Consider the following 8,714-nt stretch of genomic DNA (forward strand, 5'->3'; position numbering starts at 1 on the left):
ATATAAATGTATAGTTATATTTTTCCCATACTTTTTATTCCATGATGTAAGATTGTTTCATAAGAATTTGATGAGAAAATTTTCACCATAATAGAAAAAAATGTCATAAGAGATAAAATGTCATGTCACAAAAGGAAATAAGAGGTAATATTGCTATATTGTTCTCTCCACTGAACTGTTTATAAAATTCTTCTGATCACCTCTGGTGTCTGGCTTTCTCTGTAACTTCCCATTACTGGATTTGAGAGTGAATATTTCCCATGGCCTTGACAGAAGCAATATTTCCTTTACTTTGTGGCCATAAGACTACGTCACTTCATTCTGGAACTTTTTTTAATATCTACCATGATCCTTCTGTTTCTTTCTGTATTTCAGATATTTGCACACATTTTTATCATTATTTACCAAATTCCTTTGAACGATGTAATATGTAATAATTTCTGTGGTATGAATATGGTCATTCAGTCTGATTTGTTTAAAAATACAGCTTGAGCTTAATAGCACCAATCTAATAATTATTTGCATTATACTTCCTTCAGTCAGTTTACTGAATCTAGTGGTTAATATAATGCAATGACAGTAACTAAGTTCTACAAACTAAAAGAGTCACAGACAGAAAACACTGTGGTAACAAATGAAACTGGAGGAAGTAGCTGACTCTCCAGAGGGCCATGCAGCCATCCAGAGAGACCTAAACAATCTGGAGAGATGAGCTGATAAAAAATTCTTGAAGTTCAAAAAAGAAAAATACAAAGATCCTGCAAGTTGGTAGGAAAAATCTCAGTGTATGCTGGGAGTCACCCCTCTGGAAAGCAGGTTTATAGACAAGTATCTGAGTCTACCTAGTGCAACGTGAGTCAGCAATGTTCCCTTGCTGCTAAGAAGACTAACAGTATTTCTGCACTACATTAAGAAAATGTATATCCAGCAGGTCAAGAGAAACGATTCTCCTCTATTCAGCACAGGTGAGGCCACACCTAGAGTAACTGTGTCCAGTTCTGGGCTCCCCAGTACAAGAGACAAATGGATATATTACAGAAAGTTTGGCAATGGTTATCTTTATAATGCAGAATAACAAACAATCATGATAATCATCCAAGCACTGCTTTAGAGAAGTTTATAAAAAGAATGACAAAATCTGGTCCCCCTTTATTTCTATCTGTTGTGTGGTGATACAAAGGGCATATGCTGAACATGTTCAGCTATACACTTTCTACGCTCTACAAATTCTAGAGAATTTGAAGCTAAAATCTCTGGAGAGTTATCTCTTCTTCAAGAAGAATCAGAGTCATGAGAGGAAAGTAATTAAGAGGTCACTGTTGGTTTTGCTACTTATTTGAAAGTAAATTGTTTAACTTAGATGGTGCTTAAAACCTTTGTTCATTCAGATGTTCCCACCACAAAACAGCAGTCTTTCAGCTGCTCTATATTCCACTGGTAATGATAAATGCAGTGATATTAGATGATAAGGTGTGTATTTTAAGACAGATACTAAGAAATTATATAAAAATTGATATTGGATATCTCTCCGAATTATTCTAGTCCATGGAGATATGGAGAGTGAGGAGCACAAGACTGCTGTGGAAGGTCTTCTCATTTCTGTAAGCTAAACAAAAACATGTACTTTTGTACATATTCTATTTTTTTCTACTTATTCTATTCTATTTGTATAAAGTAATTCATCATCACTACTTTTGTTCCAATTCATGCCTAGATTTGTCTCACTTTAAGTGAAAGGGTTTTACAGAAGATTTTAATGAGAGCTGAGATTTTGGGAAATTCTGGATGGTTAGCCATCTTGCTATGAAATAAATAAATAAGGGCTTGTGAGCATGTGAACCTGGGGACAGCTTAATTAAAATGAATGGGGAAATTAAATTAAAAGGAAAAAAAAACATAAAGTGGTAAGAAGGGAAAGAAAATTAGGGAAACTGCTGAAGAAGAAAAATTTAAAAATCAAGTAGTAGAAAATAAAAGTAAAATGCTTCATAAAAATGCTGTGAATATCCTTTCTGGTAGTTCTTCCCATAAATGTCTTCTTCCACAGACATCTATCACATAAGGAAAAGACATCCCTAGTGGAAGGACAGATACTGTGCTCTCAGTGTGAGAGTGACTGTGCAAATAAGCTTGTGTAAATTGAAGGGTTTGTCTACATCGACATGCAGATAGATTAATTATCTAACTTTAAACTGTTCTGATCTGAATCCCCACTGTCAACATTATTTTGGAACAAAAATGCTTTAATTATTGTGAAGTAAAATAATTAATCTTGAGGTCAGATGAATTTACACAGTGATTGACTGTTCACATCAGAGAATTACATAAGCATAGCGTGAGTAAAATAATGTGATGGCTGTAGCTTTGCCAGGAAATTATCCCACATAAACAGACATTTATTAAAGAATACAAAGCTACTACCTGTCCTTTTTCAGTTTGCAATTTTTCAAGTGTAGATAACAGATTTAGATACCTCAGGAAAGATTGCTTTTGTTTTTTGTTTTTGTTTTTTCTTTTTTTTTTTAATATGTACAATATGGATTGCATGTGAAACTTTTCAATTTTTGAACTTATAAAAATATATTCTATGAGCAATAATTGAACTATTGGTGTTCTTTAGCATGTGAAACAGAGAGCTGATTAAATTACGCTAATTTTTTTATGGAAAGGTAACAACTGTATTGACTAAACTATGAGCTTAAAAGAAATCAACAAGATCAGACAAGAAGTGGCAAAAGCCAAGCTAAATCCTGGTTAGAAACAGATGCTCTTAATTACTACTTATTATGTTAATAGAGCCACTAGAGAAAAGAGTCATTAGTTGCAGTAGCTGTTTGCAGTAGGGAAAGTCCGCACAGATAGGTCATTTGGTTGTGAGCTGGAGTAAGTCACCATTTGAGATCTTTGGTAATGGTAGAATATGCGTGGAGCAGGTGCTCACATATCTAGGTGTGGAGATAGCAAATGTCAGTTCACATTTAAGTGAATTCTAATGTATTTAGTTAAGTTTTCTTAATGTTGTATTGTTCTGTTTGTGGTAGCTCTGCCTACTGTTTTCTTTTCAGTTTCCACAGTTAGTCTATGGATTTATCTTATTAAAATATATAGGAATTAAACACTAAATAGCCATTTATTTTCTCTAGATGTTTTAACTATATACTGTATTTATTACTTTTTTCTCTATGTTCCACTCAATAATTTATAAGATTCTTCAAGCTTCTTTGAATTTTAGTCTGTAATTAGCTCTAGATTTCCTAATATATGAATGATAATGTTTGGAAGTAGAAAAATGAACACAGATCAAAACTGCAGTAATTTAGTGGGGGTTTTTGTTTGTTTGTTTTTTCATGTGGTTTTGAGATGTCTTGTTCCAGTTCTAGGAGGGAGAGAAGATTCCTTAATACATATGTGTACCTGATGGTGAGATTAAGACACAACAAGACAAATGTTAACCTGAGCAGTTTATTACAAATCCTAGTTTCTTAGGGAAGTGGAAAAGAGAAGATGGGTGATTGAAAAGAGATAGGAAATAAAAGCAAGAAGTCCTTGTATAAAGCAAGAGTGATAGTCACTACCGTGGGTCCAGAGTGGTTTGCAGTGCATCTGTTGATTCCAAAAACTCATGTGGTCACTGCTAGGGATAGGAGAAAGACAGGAAGCCTCACACTCTAACAGAAAGAAAAGTAGGCACCAGGGTCTTTCCTAAGAGGTGTTTTTTTTGTTTGCTTGTTTGGTTTTTTTTTTTTGTTTTTTTGTTTTTTTTTTGTTTGTTTGTTTGTTTGTTTTGTTTTGTTTTTTGTTTTTTGTTTTTTTTTGTTGTTGTTGTTGTTCTTAGGGAATTACTCTGCCAAAAGTTTCTTTTTTTGGGGAGTTTCTCTCCTCTGAAGAGGTACTTAATTCAGTGGGGATGTTTTATCGCCCACTTCTCAGTTTCTTTTTTTTTTTCTTCTTTCCATTAGCGTGACACACCCGGCCCAATAGATAAGCCAACAGGGAGTGGTGCCTTCGTTGCCATACACAAGCATTATCGCTTTTTGCAGTAGTCAGCAACTTCAAGCCACACCCCTGAAGAAGACTGCTTGTCCCACTTCTGCACTTCTGCTTATTTTTCCACTCTTAAGCAGAAATATAATGGCACAGTGACACCCACAACTTGCCCCCTAGATAATTCGCCACAGTCAGTCTTATCACCAAAAAGAACTCACAATGCAAACTTTGAGCAAAAAACCCCACAGTTGTTGTGCTGTTTCACAAAGGGAGAATATAGAACAGAAATATGAAATAAGAGCTAAATCCATTTGATGGGAGAGGTGTTTCTTGATAAAATGTTTGGTAAGGTCACCCGCAGTGAAATTTTTTAAAAAGTTGACTTAGTTATATTATGAAAAACAATCCTGTGAGGTCACTAAATAAGTTTTCTTTTATTCTAAAAGTTAGTGAGTTCTGTTTTGGCTACGACTTTACAATGTTAATTTAAGAAATACTCAAATCTTTCTTCATCTATTACTCAGAATTTCAGCGACTGCCAAAGTACTTTGGCTTCACAAGGAAATCTTTCAGTGCCAGAGGCGAAAGTATGTTTGTTAAAGCTGAGCGACAGCCATGACTACGTGTTTGGCTTTGCAACTATAGGTCCTGATTAGCTCACATCCCCACATTACAAATCTAATTCTCATGGACTAAGCACAGTTGTGTTAGTTTAACTGGGAGCTAATGTCACTAATGAATACTTTGCTGAACAAGCACTGAACAGCAGAGAAATCATAGAAGTTAAGGCAATTGCCACCTACTGAGTACAGTATTCAAGTCTTTTGTAATCCATTCATGTTTTAAATGCCAAACTGAACTGAAGGCATACCATGCATTTTAGATTTCACCCCATGCTTAGATTGAGAATCAAAAGTCATCTATCTTATTATCTGTTCATAGCATTTACACAATAGCTCACAGCTGTTGCCTAAAGTTTTGGAATGTGTTACAGTTTGGTGAGATTACACACAGCACACAGGTGTTTCATGAGGTGAGGGAAGTTATAAACTAAAATAAGAAAGACAATTTTACAGTCAGGTAAGTAATATAAGCTTCTGTGCCACTGAATCTGGAAGCTAAAACATTTTCTGAGACCACTCACTTGTGAATATCATCCCCAGATTTCTTAAGAACTTGGATGAGTAGAAGCTTGCTTGAATATCCCCAGCAATTGTTGGTAGGCAATCCACTCACTGCACGTTTACCTGACTCCTTTGAAGGTCATTTATACTTCGTACTCCATATCTTCTTGTACAGTGTTTCCATCGTCTTACTGAGGGAGGAATAGGGAGGGAAGTACTTTGTATTGTTTGCTCTATATTTAGTGCCAGATACTTCATTTCAATGGCTGTTTGTTTTAAATCCACAGTGGCTTAAGTGTACATTATCAAGATGAGTTGAGGATCAGACAGAAAATAAGAAAAAAAACCATAGCTAATATAAACGAATTTTAAAAAAGCAGAAATTGGTGACAGTGTAAAATAAAAGATTATACAAAACAAATTGAGAAGCGAGAGAAGATAAATTGAAGTTTGTGTGCAAGAATATTTTGCTAGATGGCATTTAGAAGATATGAGCTGCTTGAAAATGTAGCTTCTATTACATGTTGTATATTGCTGTATTTTATCTATGATTCTGTGATTCTATGATTTTAGTTCCTTAACTAAAACTTCACAGCCTGTTCTGAGGTCACCAATTTCTGTTTTCACGGTGGTTAGCAACAAAACGGAAAGATTCAATCACTCAAAACTTGAATCCATTGCTATTTTAGATGAAGAGACTCATTCTCATTCTGATTCTATATATGAGACAGCATATATAATACTTTTTGTGTCACCAAGCAGGTTTATATAATGCAAAACATGTTATATTCTAAAGTAGTCTGATTATTGTTAATGTGCTTTGCTACATATTAGATGAAGCACTAATGGATAAAAAATCATTTTTCATTGTCTTAAATTAATTCATTTATGTATTCAATACATTTTAAAACATTTTAAAACATTCTCTGTGACTTTTATATCCCTTTGAATAAAAAGGATGTAAAACTGGAGCTATCCTATGGGATTTGCCCTTGTATACCAAGGGTAGAAGTGAGCTACATGGTTGTTCAGAAACAATTTATAATTCCACAGTAGGCCAGACACCTGATCCTAATAAATTGTTTTCTCAAAGACAACAATGTGCTTGTTAAGTCAACCATCTTTTATTGTGAATATTGTATGTACAAAGTTTAAAATTTTAATTGTATCTCAAGTATATTTCAAACATATTCAAAAAAGACTTTTGTGGTAATTCAATAGTACGTGGCAGTCAGCTGTAGCAAAGTATTCATAATGTTGTCTGTTCTATAACTATTATTTGTATATTTTCTAGATGAAAGTTATAGCCCACACATACACCAGTGTAAAGAAGACTGTGCAATTACTGGCCATATTGTAACCACTCTAGGTAAAGGGAGTGTATTACAAACTTGAGAAGAATTTCCAAATATAATTAGAACTTAAAAATTTATGATGAAATACATGCAATGATATATCATACTGCACTTGGACAGATGGAAAATCAAACTAAATATTAAGACTGAGCTTACATGCACTGAGATTTAAATTTACATTGTTTGGACAATAGTATCCATTCCAGAAATTAAATCAGCCTTAGCATGGTTTGGTGTGCTACATCACCCTGTATGGAGTAAAACTTGTCCCTGTACTGTAAAAGGTGATTATGATAATTATGGTAACTACTGTGCCTGAAATTAGGTGAATGAGGCCAGATCTAAGAAATAGTTTCTAATACCGGAACAGTTTTCTTCATTTATCATATTTACATCTTAAAAAAATATATATACATATATATATATAGAAAAAGAAGTAAGAGGATACTTTTCCTTCTATGCTTGTAATAGAAGGGGAACCTAGTTCTGGCAATTTGGAGTATATAATTTTGTGGTCCAGATTTGTGTTAGTAGGGTAGAGGTTGGCTGGGTAATAATTTCTATGAAAATCCATCTGTTATGGAGCTGCACCACCAGCTGTGGTTATTATCCAAGACTTCCTCGGACTTTTAATTAGCCCTTTGAGTCCAACCCTAAGAAAGTACTTAAGAATATGGGTAGCTTAAGCACAGGATAACAAAAGTCACTTCAATGGAATTCTAGATGAATTTGAATCTGAGTCACTTACATTGAAAGAAAATCCTGAGCCTAATATAATTGAAATGACTGGTTTCATGTCTCTTGGAGTAAAACTTTATCTATTTATCACCCAATAGATTCTATCTATTTAAGGAAAAAGGAATAGCTGTACATATATTTTCCTAGTAAATCTATTTTCCAAACCTCTGCCAAACCTTACATAGACCACAGGATTATATAATGAAAATCATTAGAAGTCTTTCATGTATTCAATTTCTGCAAGATTCCATTTCCTGATCCTTCATATAAACCATCCTGGCAAATGTTGTGGGTTTTTGTTGTTGTTTTTGTTGTTTCTTTTTTTTTTCTGTTCTTTTTTTTTCTTTTCCTCTGTAGATATAAAAATAAAGATCCCACTAAAAGTTCAACTTCTAATGCATTCAAGCTCTGCTATACTTAGTGAGATTTCTTACTTAAGTGGTATATACTGCACCTACATTCAAAACACAGAATTTTTTTCATTAAAATGTTGTTTCATAATGTGCACGATGTGTTTACAGTTAAGCAAGAACTTCTAAGTTGCTTCACAAATGGCAGGGTTTAGTTTAGATGAGGTTGATACAATCTTATCAGTAAACCATTCTACTTGTCTCTATGTCTCTACTTCTATCTCTTTGTGAAGAAACCTGAAGGTAATTTGTGAAAATATGTCCCTTTTAAAACCACAAATCTATATGTCATTACCAACTATTCCATTTGAGCTTCAAAGATTCACTGCAATTGTATTTTCATTCCTCAGTGGCTTGAACAAAATTCAAGAAACCACTTAGAATATAAAACAAAATACTCTAGAAATGGGTATTAAATTAGCTTTAGAATTTCGATCCAGGAAAAGGGAGAATAAAGTATGATTGCAATCTCTACAGTATAAAATACACAGAATTTTTTCTAATGCCACTTATAAATAATTTGATATGGATTTCTGAAAGCATATTCAGGAAGCCTGGTGTAATTTTTAAAAGGGAAAAGAAAATGAAGAAGAACATTACACTCAATACTTTTCCTTGTTACATTACTAGAAACCAGCACTTCTTACCAAACTCAGAAAACAAGAAGGGGATACTTTCTTACAAGTACTTTTTTTTTTTTTTTTAAGTCAGTTCAAGCATGGGCTAATCACAAAAATATGTGTCCACTTATAGGACACATCACAGAAGACCATGCTTCATAAATTACATGTATTAGTTAAGTTTGAATAACCTGAAATTAACCACTTTACAGTCTTTGCTGAATGATTGACCAGTACTTCTGAATTCTGAACTTACAACAAAAGTTCTATCTTCGCAGTACATAAATTGTAAAGAATATAAAATTAAAATACCTATGAGATGTGAGTAAGATCAACATGCAATCTGATGAATACAAATGATATTTGTACCAAATCTCTTGTATTCCACCCAGCTGCAGATGTTTCCAGGAGGTATATTTCCAATACAAACTTTAACTTAAAAGCTTGCTTAATCTTTCAGTATCAACAGGTACTATTTCC

Source organism: Tympanuchus pallidicinctus, unplaced genomic scaffold (genome assembly GCF_026119805.1).
Source record: "Tympanuchus pallidicinctus isolate F22 unplaced genomic scaffold, pur_lepc_1.0 scaffold5, whole genome shotgun sequence".
Classification (NCBI taxonomy): domain Eukaryota; kingdom Metazoa; phylum Chordata; class Aves; order Galliformes; family Phasianidae; genus Tympanuchus; species Tympanuchus pallidicinctus.